The sequence below is a fragment of the Macaca thibetana genome, chromosome 8, assembly GCF_024542745.1.
Source record: "Macaca thibetana thibetana isolate TM-01 chromosome 8, ASM2454274v1, whole genome shotgun sequence".
NCBI lineage: Eukaryota > Metazoa > Chordata > Mammalia > Primates > Cercopithecidae > Macaca > Macaca thibetana.
The window spans coordinates 112,595,107-112,608,725 of record NC_065585.1 but is presented as its reverse complement, the minus strand read 5'-3'; the positions used below and the strand labels follow the sequence as shown (position 1 = coordinate 112,608,725).

The following is a 13,619-nucleotide window of genomic DNA, read 5'->3' as shown; positions in this document are numbered from 1 at the left end:
ATCAGCTGGGCGTGGTGGCACATGCCTGTAATTCCAGCTACTTGGGAGACTGAGGCATGAGAACAGCTTGAACCCAGGAGGTGGAGGATGCATCGAGCTGAGATCACTCCACTGCGCTCCAGCCTGGGCAAAAGAGCAAGACTCTATCTCAATATATATATTCATATATATATATTTCACATATATATTTCATATGTATATATATGAATTTTTGTTTCTAACACATTTTTCCTTGTAATTCATGTAACTGCAATTAGGTAACCAAAAGTCTCCCTGCTCCTGAAAAGCTCAAAAACTTACAGCCATAACAATTTTTATACACATTTGGTAAAATTCTTACCAAATACTACATTTTTTCTTTCTTTGTTTCTTTTGAGACAGGGTCTTCTCTGTGTTGCCCAGGCTGGTTTTGAACTCCTGGGCTCAAGTGATCCTCCTGCCTCGGAATCCCAAAGTGTTGGAATTACAGGCGTGAGCCACCATGCCCAGCTCAAATATTCCATTTTCAGAAAGCATTTTTTTCCTATACATTTCTGTGACAAAAATGATACTCTCTTTAAATCAAAATCTCTGGTTTCAGAAGAAACTTCAAAAAGCTGTAAACCAACTATTGCTGACTATTCCTACAGTTGATGGCCAACAACAGCCAATTGCTTATTGACTACTGCTGCATAGTATCATTCTATAAATGCTTAAGACAACATCATATATTGCTATACCAGAAATATCAAAAATATTCCTCCCTTCCTTTTTCCCTCTCCTTTCTCTCTCTCCCCAAACTTCCCTGCAACCTCCATCCCCTGCCAAATATTGATTCTTAACCTCTTTAAGTAGAACTCAAACTGGATTTCAAAAGACAGCTATGGAGTATACACACAAGGAAATATATATAAGCAGGTATTTTTCATACCATTTCATAAGATGGTTGACGGCCCTCCTGACACCTATCAACGGCTTAGTTCAAACATTAGATCACAATCCAAATTAAAAGATGCCAAAATTCTACAGAAGGATCACAAAGGATAAGGTTCTAAGAAGGTTCACAAGGATGTCCCTCTTAATGCCCTCCTGTTCTTTATGAAAGGTGATCTTGCAATCTCCCAATCAAACATGGATCAGGGAATGAAAAAGACCTCTAGAAAAAAAGAGAAGCCAGGCAGCCCTTCTTTCATTCAGCCACAAAGACACTAGTGGAGTACTGTTTTCTAACAAGAATACTCCTAAGATGCACCAGCTCTAGAGATACTTGTCAAGGCTGCCACGTTCACCTCACAGTTTAGTAAGGGGAAGAATGGAAAATAGTTTAGAATGCCTTATGCAATAAAAATCTCTTCAATTAGTCATGATCTGTAACAACAGCACATAAAGGTAAAGAACAATCAGTTGAATATACTTTACTTGAAGAGCCAAGTGCTGGGAAAATCCTCAAAGCACAATCTTCAAAACTGCCCTTAACTACAGTTAAATTACATATTCGGTTTGGGAGGTTGAGGTGGGTGGATTACGAGGTCAGGAGTTTGAGACCAGTCTGGCCAACATAGTGAAACCCCGTCTCTACTAAAAGTACAAAAAATTAGCCGGGTGTGGTGGTGTGCACCTGTAATCCCAGCTACTCTGGAGGCTGAGGCAGGAGAATCACTTGAACCCAGGAGGCAGAGGCTGCGGCAAGCCGAGATCGCACCATTGTACTCCAGCCTGGACAACAGTGTGAGACTCTGGCTCAAAGAAAAAAAAAATTACATATTCAAGAAAGCTCGATGATTTCAGCTATAGGGTTTCTCTAGCATAATTTACTAATAAAGGAAAGATTTATGAAGTTCACTTCTGTTCCTCAGGGCTTACTTAGGATAATACTTTGCCACAAAAAGCTAAGTTTACAACTAATGAAAGATGAATAATCAGGACACAACGGTGTTCAACATCCTTCATTAAATAAGTTGTGCTCAGCAATTTTTCAGTTATTATCTTTTAAGCAGGAATAACGTCTCTTTAACTTCAACCATGTTAAAGTGATAACTTCATGTATTTTTGTTTGTTTGTTTGGGTTTTTTATGGGTGGGATATTAGACCTTTGATATATATTTCTTTATGCTCATATATCACAGACCTATAACCTTTATATGTTACATATTACAAATTATATCATATGAAATAGTCCTACAATTATATATATATGTTTATGTATTATTTATATACATATATATAAAAGTAAAATAAGGAAGTTTGAATTCTGAGGATTCATGCTGAGACTGTCTTCTGGAGTCCTGGGCTATTCTAGATAGAAAAAGAAATCAATTATAAATCATTCATGAATAGTTAATGTACATGGCAATATACATAAAGTATATATATAAAATATATAATATATATAAAGTATATACCATATACTTTAACAGATATTCAAAATAACTAAAGAACAAAGGAACCAAAGATAAGTGTTTGCTAATAATTTAAACACCTATTTATATAGGTTTTAAGAGAATGTATGTTATGAACAACTTTAGGCCAATACATTTAGATATTACAGAAAATAATTCTTAGGAAAAAAGCTGCCAAAATTGATTCAAGAAGAAACAAAAACAATGAATAATCCTGTTATTATTAGGAGGAAATTAAATCAGTAGAAATTCAAACAAAAGTTAAATAAAAATGATAATACATCATAAATCAGCTGAGTTCATCTCAGAAATGCAAAAATTTGCCATTTTCTAGCTCACTTCCCACTCCCTCCTCAATCTACTTTGATTTCTACTTCCATTACTCCACCTAAACAGTGATCTTCAAAGTCATCAATGATTATCCACATCAGTCATTTGTGGCTCATGACTTACTTGGCCTCTCTCTGTTTGATACTCTTGACCACTCTGTTCTCGAAATAACACAGCTTGCCAGACTTCTATGACTTCATAATCCTGATTTTCTTGGTTTCTTAGTAACTCACCTTTCTGTATCTAGCCTTTATTATTTACTAATTTTTGCTTTAAAGAAAATATTCTTTCCATTTTTATTTTTTAGTATTTCATCAAACTTAATCTTTGAAAACATGGCAAATAAAAATAGAAACTTGTGGTTTTAGTTAGCATTTAATTCATTATCAGTGACATTGAGCTATTTTGTTTTTTCTGTGAATCACTCGTTCTTATCTTTTTGTCCATTTTTTTCCCACAGAGAAGATAGTATTCTAGTTAATGATTTATAAGGACTCCATATACAAATAAATTAGTTTTGTCTGTCATATGTATTTTAATATTTTTGCCTTTTAATTTTGTTTGTTTCTATGTGAGGAAGATTCCTCACATAGAAAAACTAATTTTTGTATAGTCTCATTTCTGAACCTTTTTTTTTTTCCCTTTGAGACTAGGTCTCACTAGTGTTGCCCAGGCTGGTCTCAAATTCCTGAGCTCAAGCGATCAATTATGACATGGGGAATTCTGGTTTGTCCTCATTTCACTGTGTGGGGTGAGTGAGAGCGCCGTCATGGGAAGATGCCAGCTAACTGCACACAGATTTTTGATCCTCATGCCTCAGCCTCCCAAATGGCTAAGTAGTTAGGATTACAGGCAAATGCCAACTGTGCTTGGCTAATTTCTCAATCTTTTATTACACATCATCACCAGGAATATCTAAGAGTTCCAGTTTCTCCATATTCTCATCAACGCTTCATGTTGGTAGTCTTTACTTTCTGCCAACCTGACAGGAGCAAATGATAACTAATTGTGGTTAGTTTGCATTTCCTCTCCCCTCACCCCTTTTTTTTTGGACAGTGTCTTGCTCTGTCACCTAGGCTGGAGTAAAGTGGCGTGATCTCAGTGCACTACAAACTCTGCCTCCTGGGTTCAAGCGATTCTCCTGGCTCAGCCTCCCTAGTAGCTGGGACTATGGGCGCGTGCCACCACACGTTGCTAATTTTTGTAGAGACAAGGTTTCACTATGTTGGCCAGGCTGGTCTCAGCTTCCTGACCTCAAGTGATCTGCCTGCCTCATTCTCCCAAAGTGCCTGTGGGCGTGAGCCACTGAATCCAGCCCCCAATTTTTGAGAATGATCATGTACTGAGTATATATATTGGTCATGTTTCCACATCTGGGAAATACTCATTCAAGCTTTTTACCCACTTTTCTATCAGTTTAGTCTATGTATTTGCAAGAAATCTTTATATGAGATATTATCTTTTTTGCTAATTATATTTATTGCAAATAATTCCCCCCACTTTTAAAAGTTGTATTTTCATTTTCTAAAAGAGGTATGTTTAATTTTAGTCCCAAATATGAATATTTTTATTTATATTTTGTGCTTTCATTTTTGCTTTTGATCAACTTTAAGAAATACTTCTCCCCAAGCTGGGCACAGTGGTTCACGCCTGTAATCCCAGCACTTTGGGAGGCTGAGGTGGGTGGATGACGAGGTCAGGAGATTGAGACCATCCTGGGTAACACGGTGAAACCCCATCTCTACTAAAACTACAAAAAATTAGCTGGGCGTGGTGGCAGGGGCCTGTAGCCCCAGCTACTCAGGAGACTGAGGCAGGAGAATGGTGCGAACCCGGGTGGCGGAGCTTGCAATAAGCGGAGATTGCGTCACTGCACTCCAGCCTGGGCGACAGAGCAAGACTCTGTTTCCAAAAAAAGAAAAAAGATATACCTCTTCCCAAGATCATAAAGATATCCCATATATTTTCTTCTAAAACTTTCATAATTGTGTCTTTTACTTTTAAGTATTTACTATGCCTCAAATTCATTTTTTGTCTATGGTAAAAAAATAAAAGTTCAAGTTTTCCATGTGAATATCAAACTGCTAGCATTTTTTTTAAACAACCTTTCCTATTCCTACTTATCTGTAATGCCATCTCTGACATAAACCCATTTTCTACATATGTATGAATTCTGGGCTCTGTGCTCTGTTTCATCAGTGTCTTTCTGTATTCATGCATCAACACCATATTGTAACAAATCTTGATACATGCTTTAGCAAAACTGAAAGAAAAAAAAAAACAAAACAAATCTTGTTCTTCCACAGCCTCTTTGCACTTACATACACATTTTAAATTAGGCCTATCTAAGAATAAATTTTGTTTAGGTTTTAACTGGAACTTCACTGAACCTCGTGATCAATCTTAAGATAAGTCATGTTGTTATATTAGCTTTCCTATCTGTGAACATGGTATTCAGGTCATTAATGTCTTTCAAAAAGTTTTATAACTTTTTTCCCTAAGAGTTTTTACACTTCTTTTAAAGTATTTAATCTAAAGTACTTTATAATTTTTACGTTACTATATACAGTATCTTTGAAAGTTATTTTATTCACTACTATGTTTAAAATGATGTTGATAATGATAATAAAAATGGCTAACACATATATAACACTTACCAGGTACCAGACACTTTTCTAAGTGCTTTAGATATATACTGATCCATTTAATCTTCACAATATCCCTATCAGATACCCTTATTTTAAATTAGAAAACAAAAGTGCAGGGAAGTTAAATAGTATGTCCAAGGACACAAAGCTAGGAAGGGTGGAATCTGGAATTCAAAGCTAGGCAGTGTGGCACCAGAGTGAATGCACTCAATCACTAGGCAAATGACTCTCCAAAACCAATTTCTGTATATTGGCTACCCAGCAACCTTGTTAAGCTCTTATTAATTCTAATAATTTATCTTCATTAACAGCCATATCCTCTATGAATAATGGACTGTATAATGACTTATGGTTTTGTGTCTTCCCATCTGATTCTTATGCTATTTATTTCTTGTACCTAGTGCAATGTTGAATATAAGTGATAATGGCAGGTATCTTGATCTTGCCCTTGATTTTAAAGGGAATGTTTTAAATCTTTTACAGTTTAATATGATAAATTCTATTTTTTAGTAGACATGCTGCCATCAGGCTTAATTTTCCTGGGTACAAATTCTAGAATGACTGCTACTTTCTCTCAGCACTCTGAAGATGTTATCACCTCTAATATAATTGTCATTCATTTATGAGTAATCTTTTCCTCTGGCAGCATTTAGTATCTTTGTCTCTTATGTCCTGCATTTTCATCATGATGTTCTAGGCTAAGTATTTGATGAACTTCTTATATCTAACTTTTGGTATCTTTCAACAATTATGTGAAATTCTCAGAAACTTTATTGTTAAATATTGCTGTGACATCATTCTGTTTCCTCAGTATAGAACATCTATTTACCTATGTTCAAATTTCTACCTTTATTCTTCATGTTTCTTAACCCTCCTTCATATCTAAAAATAATATCATGTTTCTTCATATCTAACATCTGGTTCACTGACTCTCTTCAGCTAGGTCTAATCTGCTTCTAGTCCATTGAGTTTTTAATTATTACTATTTCCATTAATAAGGGTTATATTTGGTTATTTAAAAAATCTGCTTCTCAGATTTTAAAGCCTTTCTCATTTCTTTAAAAATATATTGTCTTTAAACTGAGTGTGATGGTTTACACCTGTACTCCCTGCTACGTGGCAGGTTGTGGTGGTAGAATTGCTTGAGCCTATGAGTTCAAAGCTCTAGTGAGCTATGACTGCACTCCAGCCTGGGCAACGTAGCAACGTAGCAAGAAAAAAAAAACTCTGTCTCTAAAAAAATGCTGTATTTGATAATTCCAAAGTCTTAAGTCTCAACTCTGATTCTCCTGTTTTTTTTTTTTTTTTTTGTGTGTGTGTGTTATCGTTTACTTATAATACCTGGCTTCCTGTATGATTTATATATATCATTAATTCGTTCACTATTTCCGTAACTCATATTTCTTAAAGCTTGGAACAGGCATAAAGACAGACATCTAAGAACAATAAAATAGGAAAAAGAGTTCCAAGATAAACCTTCACATATATGTGAAATGATGTTCCACAAGGTGCCAAGACCATTCAGTGGGAGAAAGGACAGTCTGCAACAAATAGTGCCGGAAAACTGGATATCCATGTGCAAAAGAATGAAGTTGGATTCTTACTTTAAACCATGTACAAAAATTAACTGCAAATGGATCAAAGACTAAAGATAAGAGTTAAAACTATCAAACTGTTAGAAAAAAAAAAAAGCACATAAAGAAAAAGCCTAATGTGAAGGTATTGGGAGGTGGGGCCTTTAGAAGCTGATTAGGTATTAAAGGTGGTGCCTTCATGAAGGTACGCTTACAAAACAGACTGTAAAGACCTCCCTCACTGCTTCTACCATGTGAAGATGCAGGGAAAAGACAGCTGTCTGTGGACCAGCAAGCAGTCCCTCACCAGCTACCAAATCTGGCAGCACCTTGATCTTGGACTCCCCAGTCTCCAGAACTGTGACAAAGAAATTTCTGTTGTCTATAAGTTACCCAGTTTATGGTATTGTGTTACAGCAGCCTAAATGCACCAAGACAGAGGATTTTTAGAAGACCTCCTATAGGTTAGTTTGAACTGATCTTTAGTTAGCAAGAGCATAATCAAAAGAGCATAATCTGTATGGTAAGCTGGAAAAGGCCCATATCAAAAAATATATGTAGTATAATAACTTAGATGTCAACCTTGCACAAAATGGCTGCCAACAGTGAGCCAAGATTGCGCCACTGCACTCTAGCCTGGGCGACAGAGTGAGACTCCGTTGCAAAAAAACAGAAACAAACAAACAAAAATGACCATCAACAAATGTCTGTTGAATTGGTGACAGTGGTACCAAAGGGGTAAAGTTAAACAACACATTGCTTTTCATGGACTCGAAGTTTGAAACCAAGCTTTGTTGAAGGGTCAGAGGATGCCCCTAAGAGGTTACCAGTAAAATCCATCTATTAATAATCCTCTTATTGGACTTAAAGAATGTTGCTGACCTTTCTCTACCAATTAAGGCAGGATCATCTGGTTAAGCATTAGTTATTTTTTTTTTGTTGTTGTTTTTTTAAATGGAGCTCAGACTCAACACCTATGAAGCCATTATGTGACATTCCATTAGGTAAATGTATAGATTATTCAAGGGTTTACATGTCAACACTTTTTGAACACATACTTTTTTTTTTTTTTTTTTAATTTCAGACAGAGTCTCACTGTGTCCCCATGCTGGAGTGCAGTGGTACGATCTCGGCTCACTGCAACCTCTGCCTCCCGGGTTCAAGCGATTCCCCTGCCTCAGCCTCCCAAGTAGCTGGGACTACAGACATCCGCCACCACACCTGGCTAATTTTTTGTATTTTCATAGAGACAGGGTTTCACCATGTTGGCCAGGATGATCTAAATCTCCTGACCTCATGATCTACTCACCTTGGCCTCCCAAAGTGCTGGGATTATAGGTGTGAGCCACCATGCCCAGCCACACACACACATTTAAAGAAAGTTCAATTTCATCACAGTGACTTGTGAAGTTCTATCTTTCATTTTTTCTCAAATCCTTTAATGTGAAGTTTGACTATTGGTACCTTGGAACTTGGGAGAAGAGTGGAACATCTGGAATGCCTAAATGCAAGACAATAATGACCCATAAAGTTTTTTTAAATTTCCCCTCAATCTTATACATAGGAGGTAGAAGTTATTTTAAAAGAGTGTTTCTGGGTTATCTCCATCCTCTTTATATTAAATGAATAGAAAACTAGAAGCAAAAGAGCAAAGAATGCATGGCAGTTTTATCATGCTTTTAATTTTATTTAAAATGGCTATTAGGACTTAGGCCATTTTTCACTTCTTTTCACTCATCTTGTTTACTTTGCCACTGTCAAATCTGAGTCTTTTAGAAAGACATTAACAAATTCTGCTGGAGAAGATGAACTATCTATTCAGTCTACTTCCTTAGAGGGCATTAGTGTGATCCAGAGACAAAGACTCATAGCAACTACATAATAATTCCAGTAGTTACCTGGGCTCACTATCAGAACCACACAATTAAAAAAAAAGTCAACATAACTCCCAAAAAGAATGCCCCCATTCTGCTGACATTTGTTTTACTTAAGTTTAAAAGATTTAGACAAGCAGAACCTGTGTGCTTCTTAGAATCAGTGCCCATATTGACCACTGCCTCAGAAAGATATGCAGTATCAAAAGAAAGCCTCACAATTAGACTGCACTACACATCTCTAAATCCTTAAAAATTTATAGTAAAACTGTAGTAATTTAAACTATTTGGGGAGAATAAAAATCTTAGTATCTGGATAAAAGCAACAAATATATTATCAAGTGCTAACAAATAAAGCCTCTTCCAGATTTGTTTTGAAGACTCTAAGACTGAAAGCAATTTTCCCCCCAATGCAAAAAAGTCTAGAACTGATCATAGAGACCAGTTAAAGTAAGGGGGGTGGTGGGAGGGTATCTAAATTATCAGGGTCAACCAGTGACAAGTTGCTAAAGATAACCTGGCTAGGAAATTCACACCCTTTTGATTTAACAAACCAACCTTTCACTTCCCTTCCAAATTGTCTTTACAAAATCGGGTTGAAAAAAAAATTGTGAAAGGATTTATGAAATAACAGAAAGTATTCTGTACAAGAAGTCAGCAGACATAGGTTTCTTGTCCTGATTCTGCCACTCACTAGATGTCTGCTCCTAAGCTTTACTTTGCTCATTTGTGTTTCGGTAAGGCTTAAAGCTGTATTGTAAACTGTAAAATGTTTTGCCTCCTCCTAACACTTACCCCTCTTCCTACCACTTTCAGGCTCTATCTACATTTTCTCTGTGGTTCCACATATAGGCGTATGCAAGAAATTGTACACTGTATGCAAGTCCATGCCTTAAAAGTTAGATGCCCTCAGTACGTTGAACAGTCCCAATTCCTCCTCTACCTTTCCAATTACTTAGAATATTTCTTTGCCTAGAGTATTTCCTTCCATGACTATAGTATTTTTGCTTTTTAAATGCCAACAGTGGGTCCAATTCCCATCCTCTGAGAGTGAATTTCATCTTTAGAATCAACCAAAAATCATTTAAAACCCATAAGATTAATATGTGGGTAACTAAATGCGACAATACCACTATTGACTAAAAGTATAAACATTTTAAGAATCTAAAAAGCAATTAATTCTCTTTTAAGAGTCAAGATCTCACTCTGATATCTCACCCAGGCTGGAGTGCAGTGGTACAATTACAGTTCATTGTAACCTTGAATTCCTGGGCTCGAGCGATCCTTCTGCCTCAGCCTCCTAAGGAGCTAGGATTGCAAGCACATGCTTCCTCACCAGGCTAATTTTTATTTTATTTTTTGAAAGATAAGGTCTCGCTATGTTGCACGGGCTGGTCTCAAACTCCTCACCTCAAGCAATCCTCCTGCCTCTGCCTCTCAAAGTGCTGGGATTACTGGCATGAGCCACTAAGCTGGGCCTCATTTTCTTGCCCTGCTTATGTATTGGTTCAAAAAGTAATTCCAAACCTTGAATACCACAAATGTTCTAAGCAATATTTGCATATTGGCTTGACTTTCAAATTATTATTGAAATTTTACTATTATTCAAATAAAATTATTCATTTTTATTATTCAAATTATTATTGAAAGTTTCAATACTTACCCTAAATTAAGGTCAATTATGTACGGGATCATATTCTGTACTGTACTACAATTTACCCATTTTTCTATCTCCAGCACAAAGTATACTTCCTTACAAAATAAATACCTGCTATGGTCTGAATGCTCGTGCCCCCCGACACTCACACGTTGAAGCCTAAACATCAGAGTGATGGTATTAAGAGGTGAGGCCTCTGGAGATGATTAAGTCTTGAGAACAGACTCCTCATGAATGGGATTAGCATACTTATTAAAGACCCTCAAGGGTCTTTAATTTCACCATGCAAAAACACAATGAAAATGCACCAGGTATGAGAAAGCACCCATCATCCCAGACACTGAATCTGCCAGCACCTTCATCTTGGACTTCTCTGCTTCCAGAACTGTGAAAAATATATTTATGTTGTTTATGAGTTACCCAGTTTATATTATGTTGTAGTGGCCCGAGTAGATTAAGACAGTACCCAATAAGTATTATCATCAAGAATAAATATTTACATACTTTAAAAGTATTCCAAAGTGTGATAAAAGACACTCTTCATCTATCTTCTTTATTGCCAAATTATTTGTAAGTCAATTGTAAAGTAGTTAAAAGAAATCAACAAGTTATAAATAAAGCAGTAACAAAGCCATTATTTGAAATACTTACCGCTCTTCAATGGTATCTAGCATCATACAATTATGATCATTACTCAGTCCATACATGAAAACTGATAAGGGAATATCTACAAAATAAAAATAAAAACAGAAACATGTAGAGAATTATGATCAGAAGCTCCCCCTGCCCAATAATTAGCTCTTCATTGTCCTCTCTATTCATTTTCTTCTTCCTGGTTTCTGCCTCCCTTTCACTCGTGTTTCATTCTAGGGGAGGGAGCTGTCTGTTTTCTGCATATCTCAGTTCCTTCTCTCATGTCTTTCCCTTCCTCCCTCTTCTTTCCCTCCTCTTTTCTCAATAAGCTTTTCTCTTTTTCTTCCCTTCAGTACATTCTCATCTGCTATCCAGAGTCCCAGTGTCAGCTCACCAATCTTACGCAGTTCTAGTTGGGAAAACCACCTGTAACGCAGCAGATGAGCTTGCTCTAGTGTTTTTACACACAGCACAAAACATTGATTTTTAGTCAATCACTGCAGTTATGATACATACTACACACAGTATAGGTAGCTTATATATAATATCTCATTTTATCTTTACAGATTGATGGTATTACTCTCATTTTCAGATGAGAACAACAGACTCAGAAAGTTTAAGAAACTTATCTGAGGTAACCAAACTGGTAAGTTGGTTTTCAAGTTCAGGCTTGATGCTTACCTATGGATCTAAATCACTGCACTATTCAAACTCTGTTCTCTGTGTGTGTGTGTGTGTGTGTGTGTGTGTGACAGTCTCTCTCGCTCTGTCACCCAGGCTGGAGTGCAGTGGCATGATCTCGGCTCACTGCAACCTCCGCCTCCTGGGTTCAAGCTATTCTCCTGCTTCAGTCTCCTGAGTAGCTGGGATTACAGGCATGTGCCACCATGCCCAGCTAATTTTTATATTTTTAGTAGAGATAGGGTTTCACCATGTCTTGAACTCCTGACCTCCAGTGATCTGTTAGCCTCAGCCTCCCAAAGTGCTGGGATTACAGGCATAAGCCATCGCACCTGGCCCCAACTCAGTTCTTAAGTTTCTTTCTAGAGGCATTTAAACCTTAACTCTGACTGTCTGCACCATGGAGACAACAAAAAACTAATTAGTCCAAATCCTAATGACCTATTATAATTAGCTTTCATGTTCCTGTGAAGCTAGACAACTTTTAACTTATTTCTTGATTTCAAGATAATACTACTGATTATAAGGTATATCTCTATATGGTACTAATTAATATATTTAAAATGCTATGTTATGCATTTTCAAGAAAAGATAACTGTTATTGGTGAAACATTTAGCAAAACTTGAGATTTACTCCGAATTCTAGATCTTTTTTCTTTTCTCCAAGTTAAGCATCCAAAAAAAGGTCAAAGGGTATTTAAAGTAGACACTGTAGATTGCTCTTTGAAAATATTTTAGAACTCATCATATAAATAAAAGAACATCTTATCCTTTACTGACTTACTAGTTGGTGCATATTTTACTCAAGTGCTTTAATTAAGTGTCACTGTCTAAGAGACCCAAAGAAGTAAACGTAGAGAATAAAAAGAAACAATCAAGGACAAATATAACCATGCAATATCAGGGTAATTAAAATGAGAGACTGGCATATAAAAATAAAATGCCAAATAATTTGGGAACCAGAAATTCTGAGTACTGTGATAGTGATGGTCCATCTCTCTCACCAGCATTCACATAAGGATATCAGTAATAACATGAAATATTTAGCAACAATTATATGGGTAATATGTATATTTGAAAACTGATGACTAACGACATTGCTATGTCTATTGTAATTATAGTAAGTGGAAAGATAGTTTTTAAGTTAGTACATTAATAAGAATCTGAAGCAAACTTGTAAGTTAACACAACTGTCAGGTATAAGAAAGGAAATGTGCTTGAGGATGTTACCAACTGTCTTTTAATTTGATCACAAGGGAGGATGTCAACACAAAGACACTTGCATGGAGCTGTTCCAGACTTTCTGGAATGGCAAAAGAGTGGCAAACAAAATCTCTGCAATAGGAAAAAGAAAAGTTGGCTACAGGACACAAATTACAGAGCCACACCCCAACCACAGGTTTTAACAAAAAGGTACTCATTTGGTAAATCTTTCTACAATTCATGTGTGATATTCCATAAAAAGAAAAACTAGGGCTGGGCATGGTGGCTCATATCTGTAATCCCAGCACTTTGGGAGGCCAAGGCAGGAGGCTTGCTTGAGGTCAGGAGTTCGAGACCAGCTTGGGCAACATAGTGGGACCAAAAAATTAAAAAATTAGCCAGGCGTGCCTGTAGTCCCAGCTACTCAGGAGGCTGAGGTGTGAGGATAACTTGAGCCTGGGAAGTCAAGGCTGCAATTAGCTGTGTCTGTGCCACTGCACTCCAGCCTGGTTGACAGAACAAAAGACTATCTCAAAACAAACAAACAAACAAAAAAAGGAAAAGAAAAACCAAAATGGTCTTCAATAGTTTTTTTCTCTACCAGAAGCTATCCAGTAGAGTAACTATAAATTTAATCTGCA

General features: G+C 36.6%; 2 protein-coding genes across 6 annotated transcripts in view; both read right to left on the bottom strand.

The window, feature by feature from the left end:
• The window catches only part of GTF2E2 (general transcription factor IIE subunit 2), a 381,513-nt gene that overhangs the window by 325,376 nt on the left and 42,518 nt on the right, over positions 1-13,619 (bottom strand). The window lies entirely within an intron of this gene.
• The window catches only part of TEX15 (testis expressed 15, meiosis and synapsis associated), an 87,706-nt gene that overhangs the window by 62,680 nt on the left and 11,407 nt on the right, over positions 1-13,619 (bottom strand). For 3 of the 5 annotated variants that reach the window (XM_050802400.1, XM_050802402.1, XM_050802401.1), the window contains exon 2: positions 11,113-11,188. The exons of 1 other annotated variant lie outside the window; for it this stretch is intronic. The gene's annotated coding sequence lies outside the window, so the exon portion shown is untranslated. Of the gene's footprint in view, positions 1-2,831; positions 2,877-11,112; positions 11,189-13,619 lie in introns of those variants that run through there. One more of the 5 variants, XM_050802405.1, reaches the window with a different exon arrangement.